This window comes from Rhinoderma darwinii, chromosome 9, assembly GCF_050947455.1.
Source record: "Rhinoderma darwinii isolate aRhiDar2 chromosome 9, aRhiDar2.hap1, whole genome shotgun sequence".
NCBI classification, from domain to species: Eukaryota; Metazoa; Chordata; class Amphibia; order Anura; family Rhinodermatidae; genus Rhinoderma; species Rhinoderma darwinii.
This window is the reverse complement of record NC_134695.1, coordinates 73,380,622-73,395,847: the sequence shown is the minus strand read 5'-3', so window position 1 is coordinate 73,395,847 and position 15,226 is coordinate 73,380,622. Positions and strand designations below refer to the sequence as shown.

The 15,226-nt window shown below is 44.2% G+C and overlaps 1 long non-coding RNA gene across 6 annotated transcripts in view; it reads left to right on the top strand.

Moving 5' to 3' along the window:
- LOC142661000 (uncharacterized) overlaps window positions 1-15,226 on the top strand; it is a 318,273-nt gene that overhangs the window by 145,808 nt on the left and 157,239 nt on the right. For 3 of the 6 annotated variants that reach the window (XR_012850604.1, XR_012850605.1, XR_012850606.1), the window contains exons 5-6: window positions 12,731-12,844; window positions 12,987-13,834. This is a non-coding gene — a long non-coding RNA (uncharacterized LOC142661000). Of the gene's footprint in view, window positions 1-12,730; window positions 12,845-12,986; window positions 13,835-15,226 lie in introns of those variants that run through there. The other 3 variants (XR_012850608.1, XR_012850609.1, XR_012850607.1) reach the window with 1 other exon arrangement.

Below are 15,226 nucleotides of genomic sequence, written 5' to 3'. Positions count from 1 at the left end.
TAGCAGGAATTATCCTGAGTGGGCAATTTATTTCATTAGAAAAAAAAATATGCAAGTGCGATCGTGACAAAACTTCAGGTATTTACTCTGTGGTTTTGTCCCCTTTTTATTAAACCAGCTGACGGCAAACATGTCGCATCACACGTAACTCCCTCCATAGGTTCCGGTCCTATTACGAGGAATGTCCTTTATTTATTAAGGGGTCAGATATTAGCTAATCGTGCTGTTATTACGGCTACCTCTAGGAATTTATGTATACAGCCGACCGCACCGTCAGTAATTTCGTATAATAAGAAAAAGATTTCCATCTTAAACTCCTCTTTCCTCCCGTCTGTCAGAAGTTTGCAGCAGGTTTAGATGGGAGACAGCGAGATTCTTCGCTCCCCTTAAAATTAGCATCCTGACATTTCGGGCTGACGGATTCTAAATGACAAATGCAAATCACACAAATAAATCCCCATCTGTGCGTTACGTCCAACGAAATGCAATTGCTCATCGATTATTAATGTTCCCCAGACACCAGATATTAACATCTGCCCACTGCAAATGTCACCCGGGAGTATTACTGCTAATGGACTACGCTACTCCCAACTGAACTTCTGGTCGCTGTCTGGAAATGGAAAGTCTTAAAGGGGAATTCCACCTTAAAGGTCTCGTATGAGAATAAAAAAACATGGCTGCCAACTTACAGAAACATCGCTACTCATGTCCATAGAAAAAAAAAACGTATTGTGCCGTATTAAATAGGCATTTAAAAAAGGTATATATTTTTGGAAAAAATATATTAAAAATGGATATTAGAAAGCGCTACATAAAAGGAAGGATCGGCAGAGTAATAATAATGGGTGGATTTATTTTGCAAAGAAGGGAAACGCGTTTCAACGCAGAACCTGCGTCTTCATCAGGCAAAACATGAGTCAATTATCATTACTCTGCCGATCCTTCCTTTTGTGTAGCGCTTTCTTATATCCATTTTTCAAATATATACCTTTTTTAAATGTCCATAGGCTTTGTGTGGAATAGCAGCTCGGCCCTATTCAAGTGTGCTGCAATACCAGACACAGCCTATGGACAGAAGTGGCGCTGTTTCTGTAATCTTATACAACTCCTTTAAGGGGGGATCATATGATGTTTTATAGAGATCTCAGTTTGTTCGTAAGGCTGGAAGCCAATAAAGTAGTAGTGCAGAAATAATGATTGAAATTTCCATTGATAGAACGACTGTCTCTGAATGAGTCAGGGGCCTTTATAAACACCAGGGCCCTTTCAGTAAAGCGAGGTACTAAATTTACAGACCCCCATCATCGACATCTTCTGAAATTCAAATTGACGAGATGGAGCAGCCCAAACTTGGAAAGAGGCGAACAACACAATCAGGAGTCTCCAACATTGCAGTCTATGATAAAAAATCTAAATTCTTACGTTCTTAAAGGGTAGGTTCGCCTTTGCAACCAAATCCGCCATTGAGTGTCTCCAGCTCCTAAGCCGACCCATGTGTCTCCATGGTTACAGACTACAAACGAACCCTGTGTGTAGTCTTAGCCCCGGTTCACATCTTCATTGGAGGCTCCGTTAGCTGCACTATTTTGTGTGCTGCTTCCCTGAGTCAAACTCCAAAATCCTACTTTACTTTTCATTAAAGGGACCCTGCCTATAAGACTGACCCATCTTCAATAAGATCTTCCCATAGAGGGAGCAATTGCTACCCCCCATGGAGGTCCAAAATGAAGTATTTGCTGTGTAATCAAATGTGGCATCGCAGGTCCAGTGGGGTTGGAGGTTTTAATGGCAGAAGGGGCTCTGTAAGAAGTTGTATGTCACTTTTTTATATAGGGTATAGGACATTTTGGTCTTCAAATTAGCCATTGGACCGGTTTCACGTGTGCGTTATTAGGGCCGCAAATCCTGGCCTGACCACGGGTCTGATGAGCTGAACTAATCATATCATAGTATCAGAATAGTAACTAATCCGAATCATATATCCCTTTGATGCTGTTCGTTTATGGTCATCGGGCCGGGATGCGCGGCCGTAATTCGGGTGCAGAAATGTGCCTGTATTTAGTTCCTGTGAAGCTGGCCTTACACTTATTGGTCTAGCTTTATTGGTGTATTTTACACATGTTCTAAATGTAAAGGACGACGTCCCTTTAAGAGGGTGTATTGGGGCAGATTTACTAATGCGGTAACCCCATTGAACAAAACCGCAGTCATAAAGACCCCAGACAAACTTCTAGGGTATTCCGTTATAACTGCAGTGAAAGTGTTAATACGACAGCTTCACAATTAGGTTTTATGACGGATAATTCATGTGTAATTAAGATTCAGCCGGTGACACAGAATCCTCCTCTGGGAATGGTAATTATTACATTTTATGATTATTTGCGGTGATCGCACAAATCTGAATGAAAATAAAGATCTCCAGCTCTGGCGATCCGTGGGCGGTAGCGGTGGCGTCCTCCTCCGGTCGCACAGATGATCTCAGATCGGCTACCTCTGTCTAGAGAGTTGGTAAAGCATAAATAATGGAACAAATTAACCTTGCCTATTATTCCAATTGTTCATCCAGCCGTTCACACTGACGAGGATGCGGAGGAGGGAATCGGCCTCTGGGAGTCTTGTTTACAGCTCTTAGCTAAATACTGAGCGGACGACAACTTCATTTACATCCCCGCAATTATTTTTCATTTTTTTTCCATTTATAGAATTCTATTAAGTTTGACTATTCCATGTAGGGACTGTCATTTTACATTACAGTCCCGTGGTCACTGCCCCACATTACATATAGATTATTACAGAGCCCATAGGTTGTCAGAACCTGGATCCCGGGTCATGTGCTCTGGGTCTTTTGTCCGTGGGCACCAGAGATCACCCCATCAATAGTATCTGCACCCCTCCCTGTGCCCTTGGTATATACAGTTAACACCCTATGCCACATATTCCTGAATTGGGGGCACTATAAATAGAGGCATTTACAGGATTTACAGTCGGGGGTGATATAAGCCCCTTCTGCTCCAATAAATATATTCAATATGGAGACTAAATCATTAAATGGGAAACTCTGATTTTCAATGGAGTTTTGCTTAAAGGGGCTCCCTGATTAGCATTTTTAGTTCAAGCTTCTTCAAGTGACACCTCCTGTGCCCCTTTAAACCTCTCCTGTGCCCCAAGCTCTTCCCGTGCAGTCTCTTTCTCTTATAAGCTCAGTCAATTGTGCTCCAGACTTTTCCTCCCTCAGTTTCTAGCACAGAAAGTAGCTGTCTGATAGCTTACCAATGTCAGCCATATTTGCTCTCATTCAGCTAATTTCTCGGTCACCCGGTCACCCAGAGGATGCACTTGCTCCCGCTTTCTGCTCTCCCTGGTAGATAATTACAGTGTGAGAACCTTCCCATCCCTCTCAGTATACAGAGAAGGGCTTGATTGAATCTCTGTCTGTAGAGTGTGAAACATAATGAGGTGTCAATGATTCTTGTCCAAAAGGGACATATCAGACTGGAGCCTTCACCCTCATTTCTAGCCTTGCAAAGTTAATAAGGTTCGGGAGTCATTTTTCTCATGTTGAAAAGCAAAGAATGATGGAAAGTGTAGTTCAATTGTAATATCAATAAAGGGGGGAAGTAGCTAACTTCTCCTCCTGCTTGGGTTTCATTAGAAATCAATGTAGCTGCAGCCTGAGACATAACTGCAGGAAAAGATAGGTAAGACCAGGGATTAATAATGAGCAAAAGAGGTGATTTTGTATTTTTCGGGGGTTTCTCCCAGTAATGGGTTTATATTGGTCATGTCTACCAGTATGATGTCACTGCGGGGACACCCACCTCACCCGAGGCTGCCCTTATGCTCCATGTTTCTGATTATTTCATTGGTTTGACAAGACTTAATATGATAACTATATGTTCCTGGTAATTAATGTAATTAGGATGTCGAGTGTATAATAATGACGGCAATGAATGTGAGCCAAGGTCAGCCGCCATGACAACTCATCACAACATCATCTCAATTATCGTTATCCGGCTGACCTGAAGGAAATACAAATAAGATCTGACGAGGAAACAAAGTAATAATACAAATCATCAGGTTCTGCCTGCGATTCTCCAGATAATTTATAAAAGAGAAAGCCACAAAGGCAGATACTCATGACCCGGGAGAAAAATAGCTGAAAAACCTTAAAGGGCCCGTCCCGTCTTAGGTAAATTAAGCTTATTCAGTGTATAACGAAAAGTTCTGCAACTTCTAAAATACTTTGTGCTTCAATTCCTAAAAATTTTTAAGATATATGCTTGCTGTCAGTGAATGGAAACATTTTTGTTTACATCTTGGGTTCATTACATTGTATCAGAGCTCTCACTTGACACAAACTGCGCCAAGTGGGACATTATCTGGATGGGTTTTCAAGTCTCTGAAGGTAAATGATATTGTTACCATACACTGACAACAAGTGGAGATCTTGGAAATGGTGAGAAAGGTTGCCAAATTGAGCTGAGAGAGGGAGGGTAGGGGATGGAAAAAGCTTATTGGTGACTGAATGACAGAGAATTTAGCCTCATGTGAACGCATATGGCTGACAATGATAACTGTCAGACAGCTACTTCCTGTCCCAGAAACCGAAACCGGCACAATCTGGAGTGCAGAGAGACTGCACATAAGGAGTATGGATTAGAGTATTTGCCAGTGGTTGTTTAAATCAATGTCTTGCTGATATAAGGCAGTAAGTGAAAGGTGTAGATCTGTAGAAGTGTTATATATAATTTATAGCCCCGAGTGTATATAATAAATGCAGGAGCCATGACAAGGAGCCGCTAATCTAAGCCCCGGCAGACTTGGGCCCATTCTTCTCCATTCTGGCTGTTCTTCTTGATTAGAATATCAAATTGGATTTCATTTCTTATTTAAATGAGCTAAACTCCTTAATACGGCGGTGTGCGGAGCGCAGGCTGCTGTGAGGGATATCTGCCGACAGCTCGCAGTCTGCCGGGCAGCTCACTGTCAGCTCTCCACCATCTCCTATCTCTTCAGGGCTCTCAGATCAACTTTTTCATCAATTCCGCTTAAAAATTTAATTTAGCCCTGACCTAATTTTACATCCTGCAAATACGAGACAAAACTCCTTACAAAACTAAAAGCTGCATCTTCTGTACCTGCCGGAGACGCAGCCGCGGAGATATCTGAACCAGTTACTAGTTATCACAGGAATGTGTGCCCCACGGGCAGGGGTAACAGTCGCACCTGGAGCCTGAGGGGGCCCAAAAGCCCCTCAGCCGCATAAGAAGATGCCAGTATTATAAATGATGTACGTTAGGTGGGGGCCCCGTTATAGATCTTACATTGTGGCCCAGGAGCTTCAAGTTACGCCGCTGCCCATGGCTACATAGAACCATACCAGGGGGTCCATAAAGTATGTGTCATGTGTGATACGATCTGCTGAGCCATGTATCTAAGCCTATCATGTGTGATACTGTCTGCTCAGCCCCTGTATCTAATCCTATCATGTGTGATACTGTCTGCTGAGCATCTGTATCTAATCCTATCATGTGTGATACTGTCTGCTGAGCATCTGTATCTAATCCTATCATGTGTGATACTGTCTGCTGAGTCGCTGTATCTAATCCTATCATGTGTGATACTGTCTGCTGAGCTGTGTATCTAATCCTATCATGTGCGATACTGTCTACTGAGCATCTGTATCTAATCCTATCATGTGTGATACTGTCTGCTGAGCTGTGTATCTAATCCTATCATGTGTGATTATGTCTGCTAAGCTGTGTATCTAATCCTATCATGTGTGATACGGTCTGCTCATCCACTGTATCTAATCCTATCATGTGTGATACGGTTTGCTGAGTCGCTGTATCTAATCCTATCATGTGTGACACTGTCTGCTGAGCTGCTGTATCTAATCCGATCATGTGTGATACTGTTTGCTGAGCTGCTGTATCTAATCCTATTATGTATGATACTGTCTGCTGAGCTGTGTATCTAAGCCTTTCATGTGTGATACTGTCTGCTGAGATGTGTATCTAATCCTATCATGTGTGATACTGTCTGCTGAGCTGTGTATCTAAGCCTTTCATGTGTGATACGGTCTGCTCAGCCCCTGTATCTAATCCTATCATGTGTGATACTGTTTGCGGAGTCGCTGTATCTAATCCTATCATGTGTGATACGGTTTGCTGAGCCTCTGTATCTAAGCCTTTCATGCGTGATACTATCTCAGAGGTATTAGACATGGACAATCTTATTCCCAGGCTGGTGATTGGAGGTAATGGCCCCCATATAATAGTTTCCGGCCGGTGGGTGCGCGGGGAGCATTGTCAGTGGTAACAATTCTCATTACAGGACATTTCTTATCTGCTGATGTCACCTCTTCACGGTACAAGGAATTCACACCCTATTAATTTCTGCTGAACGGCGTCTCTTTCTATCATGAAGCATATGGTGACGGAGATTTGGAGGTCGCGCGGAGTCCTTCAGGTGTTCTTGCGGCTGGAACATTTGGTCTTGAATTGCAGATTTAATCCGCAAAACTTCTTCAGACTTTTAGTATTTACTTTCACATGAAGGTCTGAGCTCAGATGAAACGGACACCATCAAAGCGGGAACTTCTGAGGGATTCTGGGTAAAAGGATCTATGGTTGGGATCTGGAATTAGTGAGTGGACATTATGGCTTCTATTGTGGAATTAGACCAGGGTACACGGGGACGTACCGGATACTGGGACATAAGCACATATATATATATATATACACAGTGGAGTCCCGTTATTATGACCACCTCCTACTTTCCCCGTCGGCAGCGCGTAGCCCATGAAGTGATGTGTCGGGGGCCGGTGGGTATATAAGGGGTGCGATAGTCTGATCACAGATCACTCGTTGTTGTCATGGGTAACGGGTGATTTACCAGAGTTGGGGTGGATTATCGGCTTTTGGGCCAGGGTGGCGGTATTTCTCACAGCGCAGTTTGTGAACGGTTCGCGTGCTGCTGTGGTGACAGTGTATCGTGAGTGGACAAATAGCGCCATTGGGAATAACTGACATGGAAACTGCGGAGCACCACGCGCCATTGATGTGTGAGGTGAACGTCGGCTATGAAGGTGCGCGAGGGGCGAACGACGCTACATGGAGCAGCTCACCGTGAAAATCAACCAGGGGGCGACCGGACGTGTGTCTAATACAACAGTGAACCGACTGCATATGGGACTCCGGAGCCGACGGAGGTCACTGCTCCTATGTAACAAAGGTGCAGCGGAAAAAACTGCTTCAATTTGCGCGGCAGTATCGGAATTGGACCCCTGATGATTGGTGAAGGGTCGTCTTCTCCGATGAGTCACGTTTTCTGCTTCATGGAACGGATGGACGTTGGCGCGTCAGGCGAGAAACACCAGAGAAAAAACCCCCGGCAGCCATTGCTGGAAGAACATGAGCCGGTGGCGGGAGCGTTATGGTCGGGGGATTATTCCATGTCATTCTCTGGGCCCCTCATCCATGTGGACGGCTCTGAAGTGATCTGGGTATAAATCAATCACTGCAGATCCTGTCCACTCTACATGCGGACTCTCTTACCTGCGGCAGGTGGAATCTTCCAGCAAGACAATGCGACATGTCACACGGCTAGAAATGTCCGACAGGAAGACCCCGACCAAGACCTCCAATAGTGGGTGCAGCTCTGGAGTGTAATACAGAATATAACTCAGGATCAGTAATGTAATGTATGTACACAGTGACTCCACCAGCAGAATAGTGAGTGCAGCTCTGGAGTATAATACAGGATATAACTGCGGATCAGTACAGGATAAGTAATGTGATGTATGTACACAGTGACACCACCAGCAGAATAGTGAGTGCAGCTCTGGAGTATAATACAGGATGTAACTCAGGATCAGTACAGGATAAGTAATGTAATGTATGTACACAGTGACTCCACCAGCGGAATAGTGAGTGCAGCTCTGGAGAATAATACATGATGTAACTCAGGATCAGTACAGGGTAAGTAATGTATGTACACAGTGACTCCACCAGCAGAATAGTGAGTGCAGCTCTGGAGTATAATACAGGATGTAACTCAGGATCAGTACAGGATAAGTAATGTAATGTATGTACACAGTGACTCCACCAGCAGAATAGTGGGTGCAGCTCTGGAGTATAATACAGAATATAACTCAGGATCAGTACAGGATTAGTAATGTAATGTATGTACACAGTGACCCACCAGCAGAATAGTGAGTGCAGCTCTGGAGTATAATACATGATGTAACTCAGGATCAGTACAGGGTAAGTAATGTATGTACACAGTGACTCCACCAGCAGAATAGTGAGTGCAGCTCTGGAGTATAATACAGGATGTAACTCAGGATCACTACAGGATAAGTAATGTAATGTATGTACACAGTGACTCCACCAGCAGAATAGTGAGTGCAGCTCTGGAGTATAATACATGATGTAACTCAGGATCAGTACAGGGTAAGTAATGTATGTACACAGTGACTCCACCAGCAGAATAGTGAGTGCAGCTCTGGAGTATAATACAGGATATAACTCAGGATCAGTACAGGATAAGTAATGTAATATATGTGCACTGTGACTCCACCAGCAGAATAGTGAGTGTAGCTCTGGAGTATAATACAGGATATAACTCAGGATCAGTACAGGATAAGTAATGTAATATATGTACACAGTGACTCCACCAGCAGAATAGTGAGTGCAGCTCTGGAGTATAATACAGGATATAACTCAGGATCAGTACAGGATAAGTAATGTAATGTATGTAAACAGTGACTCCATCAGCAGTATAGTGAGTGCAGCTCTGGAGTATAATACAGGATATAACTCAGGATCAGTACAGGATAAGTAATGTAATATATGTACACAGTGACTCCACCAGCAGAATAGTGAGTGCAGCTCTGGAGTATAATACAGGATGTAACTCAGGATCAGTACAGGATAAGTGATGTAATATATGTACACAGTGACTCCACCAGCAGAATAGTGAGTGCAGCTCTGGAGTATAATACAGGATGTAACTCAGGATCAGTACAGGATAAGTAATGTAATGTATGTACACAGTGACTCCACCAGCAGAATAGTGAGTGCAGCTCTGGAGTATAATACAGGATGTAACTCAGGATCAGTACAGGATAAGTAATGTATGTACACAGTGACTCCACCAGCAGAATAGTGAGTGCAGCTCTAGAGTACACAGTGACTCTGCTGTTTATGAAGATTAATTGTAAATCGTTGATAGACGTTTGGGATAAGATAGAGATAAAGTGGAGCAGAACGGCAGCTTCAATAACCCAGCGCTTAGAATTCACTGACATAACCGGGCTCTATTTATCCCTCCCCCACCCTCGGCTTTGCTCGTTTACCGTCCTTTACCCAGAGGCAATGTCACTGAGCTGTGTACATATGAGCAGCTTGTGAGCCATAATGTCCTTTTTTTACTGTGTGCGGATTGATATGTGAGGCTCTTCGTTTGGCGTGGTCGCGTCAGTAAGGGTATGTTCACACAGCTTATTTACGGACGTAATTCTGGCATTTTACACCTCGATTTACGTCCGAAAATGCAGCTCGATAGCGTTGGCAAACATCTGCCCATTCATTAGAATGGGTCTTACGATGTTCTGTTCCGACGGTCATTTTTTTTACGCCCCGCTGTCAAAAGGCGGGGCGTAAAAAAATACACCTGCGTCAAAGAAGTGCCTGTCACTTCTTCAGACGTAATTGGAGCCGTTTTCCATGGACTCCATAGAAAAACAGCTCCATTTAACGTCCGTAATGGACGCAGCAAAAAGCGCCTCAACATGCCATTACGGCTGAAATTACGGTGCTGTTTTTTCCTGAATCATGTCTTATTCTAAGCGCAATGACTGCGCCAATTTTCTTAAAATTATGGTTACGCTAATCCGCTTTTAGCGGCACCTTCTCCATTGTGTTTATCTCGTGTACGTGACAATAATGAGTTTGCGGCCCGGTGCGTCATGTTTATCGCACTACGGGGTCTCTAATAAGCTACAATGACACTTGTCACGGAACGTTCCGGTAAACATTGTATATGGGCTGGAATGATCGCTGCAGGGAACGGAAGATAAGGACCCGCAATTACGCTACGATATTCATCCAGAAGCAGATGGTAATGGAAGCATTGAGAGCGGCGGCTGTGAAGCGATCGCACCTCGTGTTTCAAGTCCTTTAGTTTACCTTTAAGCCAATTAATTAATTAGCTGTAATTAAGACAAATGTCAGCATCATTTATACTGGTGAGATCACACTCTAGGATTAAAACTTTGATCATCCCAACATAATAACTTGACTTTACTTGCCTTCAGTTACATTCATGTTATACTCCAATCACGTCCAAAGCTGCATTAAAAAAATATGCTGTATTTTTGTTTACTCTTTGGTTGTAGGAGTTTCTATTTCACTGCTAGTTGAGTGCCCACACAGAGCATGATCTCCTGCTGTGCATTGTGGGATATGTATTACAGAGCATGTTCTGCTGCTGTGCATTGCGGGAGATGTAGGGTTTACGCCCAGGCACTGTACACTAGTCTGATGTAAAAAAATAATAATATTGCTCCCTAAATACAAAGCAGCAGGATGCAGTGCAATATAGAAACTCAGATAAGCTGTTAGATGACTGTGTGATTCTAAAGAGCAACGAAAAGAAATGTGAATGCAGCTCTGGATGTGACTGGAGTATAGGACTTTATGTAGGTTTGGTTCATGATTGCCTGTAAACAGGCAGACGGATATATTTACATGCCAAAATTTAGAGGATCCTGATGTTGCCCTATAGTCAGCAGAGTGCAGGCTGTTTATAGAGTCTAACGTTCCCTGGCAGACTACAGGCTGCTGTAAGTGGCAGTATTTTACCTGCTCGCCATTCACCAGGGCAAACACTGGGTACAATCATTTTTTTTTTCTGATCCCATTATTGAGGGTCGGATTATAGCATGGGCAAAAGGTCAATTGCCATGGGACCTCTGCCATTTCGGGACCTCCACCAAACCCCATAAAGCAGTATACCCTAAACCTCCTCCCTGACAGCTCAGATGTATATATTAATGTGATGGTTGTGGCATTATATGGGCAATGTTACTTGGGTACTGTCCGGAACTATTATGTGGGCACTATATTGCACTCCTTTTACACTGCACGGGGCGATCATTTGGGCAGTGTAACGATTATTTAGGGAGTATTACGACAGTACAACTAAACTCATCATTTTCCTGCTCCATAATAATCGGAGGGGACCCCGCCATGCGCGCTTCGCCAGGAGCCCCCACCAGTCTTGATAATAATATATTAGGTAATTGCTATTAAGCAATTGTCTACGATACGAGCAGAAATGGCTGCAGCTGCTCTCGCTGTGAGGAGGTTTGTGTCTTCCCAGGTCTTGGCTGTCAGCACTTTCCTGTATATCACGTCTTGTCAGCGCCCGCTCCTCGCTGTCAGTCCATCACCTCCCCGCTGTCAGTCCATCACCTCCCCGCTCTCCTGGTCGGGGGGATCATGATTGAGGGATCCGTCCCTCCTTTATCGCCATGTGCTTGTTGATATTTAGAAGCTGAATTATTAAATGACTCGCCCAGAGCCACTATGTCAGCAGGATAATATACGGGCTCATTAAAACGAGGCCACTTGATGAATTGGGCGCCGGGTTTTCAGGCAGGAAGGTTGGCACGGGGCGGTTATGGTGATGACCAAGACACCGTCCTGACTGCTGCCTGGTTTATCACAAACCGCTCACAGCGATGGAACATAATGATCTGTCTGCAGAGACCAAAGCAGGGTAATTCTAAGAAGAGGCGAATGTCCCGATTCTCCACCGCTAGGTGGCGCCAGCCTGCATAGAATGGATCAAATCTGTCACCTACCTCTCAGAGAGGGCAGCATGAAGCGGTGACAGGTGCTGGCTCCAGCCGCAGGTTACAGGTTGCGGTTTTATTAAAGGTACATTTTATTAGTCGCAGCACGACCGGCGTATTTCTGAGCTGACCGCCCACGCCCCGCTGATTGACAGCTTTCTTCCTATGCACTGCAAAGGGTGAATACGGTGCCAAAAATACACCACATATATTAAAAAATCTGCAGAACCTTCCCCTCAATTGTAAAAAAAAATCTCTGCAGCGTGGGAATGGGGTTTATAACACTTTTTTTTTGCAAATTTCCGCAATAGTTACGCCATGTGTGACCGATTTTCAGTTCCAGCAAATAATTTATTTATGTCATAATGACCAGTTATCCAATTATCTAATATACTTTGTGTATACATTTCTCACCGTTTTCTCAATCTCTGCTTGCTGTTATTGAATGGGAAACGTCAAGGATGGAAATCTGTCCTGGTCATGTGGTGATCTCACAGCTGCACAGCTCGGCACAGTGATGAGGACTCTGTCTTGTAACGAGCCGTTCACCTGTGTGATCCTTTCATGACCAGGAAAGATTTCAGTCCCCCAGAATTAAACCGTGTTCCCATTCTTTGGCAGCAAGAAGAGATCTTGAAAATTTTGAGGAATTGATATACAAAGTGTTTGGAAAGGTGAAAAATAGATTCATGTTTATCCACTGCCTCTTCAATAGCAAAAACTGCTGCATCCTCCTACTCATAGCACTTTGTTTTGTGAATACAATTCCAGCCCTACAGTGCATACTGACACATAGGCAGAGCAGAAGTAGAGGGGGGAGGTGGGGATGTAATTCTGCATGACAATGCATGTTTATATGTCTTTCAGGGTCTGTGGAAAGTTGGATAACAACCCTTACTGGCACTGCAATGGCCACCATTAGTGATCATCGAATATTAAAAGTCTTCACACAGAAGGACGACTCAGGGGCTGAGAGATCAGGTAGATTTTGGGAAGGCTATCTATAAATATATGTAAATATATGCAAATGAGATGCAAAATGAGTTGGAATTTTTTTTAATTTAGTTATTTATTTGCGGAAGGAAAGATTTTTTTATTTTTATTTCATGTTCCCAAATCACAGAACATTTTCTACATTAAAGCAAATTAATGAAAGAGAAATCATCCGGAAGACTTGGCCTGAGTTACGTTCTGCGCTTAACTGATTAACCCCTTCTGTAATGATGGCGGCCAATTAATGGGCTGAACTAAGATTAATGAGACTAAAGCCAAAAGAATCCACCAGGACAGTAATCACCAGCCTTTAAAACTACAACTCCCAGCCGGAGCGACCTGTCACTACTGAAGGTGGCACCCTGACCCTGATAGCCTGGGCACCTGGAGCTGGCACCTCAGATCTTACACTTTCAGCTATATTCCCTAGTTTATTCATTGGCACCTCATGGCGTATGGTTGTATTATTTGAGCACTATAACAGGGGCGTTAATAAAAGGTACAGGGCACCGACCTACTGCAAGCCCTGTACCCAGCATGAGCTGCGGGCTGTCAGGGGATGCTGAGAGTTGTAGTTTTGCAATACCTTGGAAGCTCCAGGTTGCACTAGGCCATAGGAAGGCTGGATTGTGCGCGATATAAGGTGATATTTCTGCTTACTTTCCTGCACAGATAACAAATGCCGAGTGACAACCACAAATAGCCGCCATTACAGTGCTGCCAGGAGTGGTCACCCAGCTCTCCATAGACTCACACAACAAATATTTATTTCCTACGGCTCTACGTGTCAGTCTTTACTGTAGTTCTGACATTCTATTCATGAATAGTAATATGGGATGTGTATTCTATAATTACCAACAATGTCACTCAGAAAAGTTACATAAAATGTTCAATGGTTTAATACTTATTTCTTCCAGTAACCTCATATTTGCAGGACTCCATCATTTCAGCACCACGGACAGCCGTCCATTCTGATTTATTACACGTCAAAACTCTCTAGCCATAATTGTAATAGTTTTGCAATTAAATTCAGAGGTACTATCTTTTTTGGGACTATATATATATATATATTTTTTTTATTACACTTCACAGTGTTTACTTTTCATTTTTTCATGCCAAGTAAAACTAAATTCTGCAGCTGACACTTTGGCCACTAGTGGGCAGCATAACAATATACACTGCATCTCTTTGTTACTAGTAGGCGGAGGATTAATGACAGATCTATTGAAATGCCTGAGCCAAGATAAGCAGCTTTCACAGTGACAGTAAGGCTTCATTCACACGACAGTGAAAAACGGCCATGTGATGGCCGTCCTTTTAACGGCTTTCACATGGCCGTTTTCAGAACAATGATATTCTATGGGTGCATTCACACGGCCGTTTTTTTAACGGCCCGTGAATAATGGCCGTCAAAAAATAGGACATGTCCTATTTTTGGCCGTTTTAACGGCCTGACGGCCCCCATAGAAGTCAATGGATCCGTTTTTAACGGCTGTCAATACATGTAACAACCGTTAAAAACGGATCTGTTACATGGGGACTGGCAAGGGAACTACTAGTTCCCTTGCTGGCTATCGTTGGCATACTCACGTTTGCGGCGCTTCTTCACGTGTGGTCACTCGTCTTCATGGGTTTGAAGGCGCCTCGATGACGTCATCGCCCCGTCGCGCTGCCTTGCCAGATCCCGTGCAGACGAGTGACCACAAGTGAAGAAGAGGAGAGACGGCGCTGCTCTCGTGAGTATGTGGCACAATCTACAGGGAGGCTGGTGTGGCATCTACAGGGAGGCTGGTGTGGCATCTACAGGGAGGCTGGTGTGGCATCTACAGGGAGGCTGGTGTGGCATCTACAGGGAGGCTGGTGTGGCATCTACAGGGAGGCTGGTGTGGCATCTACAGGGAGGCTGGTGTGGCATCTACAGGGAGGCTGGTGTGGCATCTACAGGGAGGCTGGTGTGGCATCTACAGGGAGGCTGGTGTGGCATCATGTACAGGGAGGCTGGTGTGGCATCATATACAGGGAGGTGTGTGGCATCATATACATGGAGGCGTGTGGCATATACAAGAAGGCTGTGTGGCATCATATACAGGGAGGTGTGTGGCATCATATACAGGGATCTGTGTGGCATCATATACAGGGAGGTGTGTGGCATCATATACAGGGAGGTGTGTGGCATCATATACAGGGAGGTGTGTGGCATCATATACAGGGAGGTGTGTGGCATCATATACAGGGAGGTGTGTGGCATCATATACAGGGAGGTGTGTGGCATCATATACAGGGAGGTGTGTGGCATCATATACAGGGAGGCGTGTGGCATCATATACAGGGGGCGTGTGGCATCATATACAGGGAGGTGTGTGGCATCAT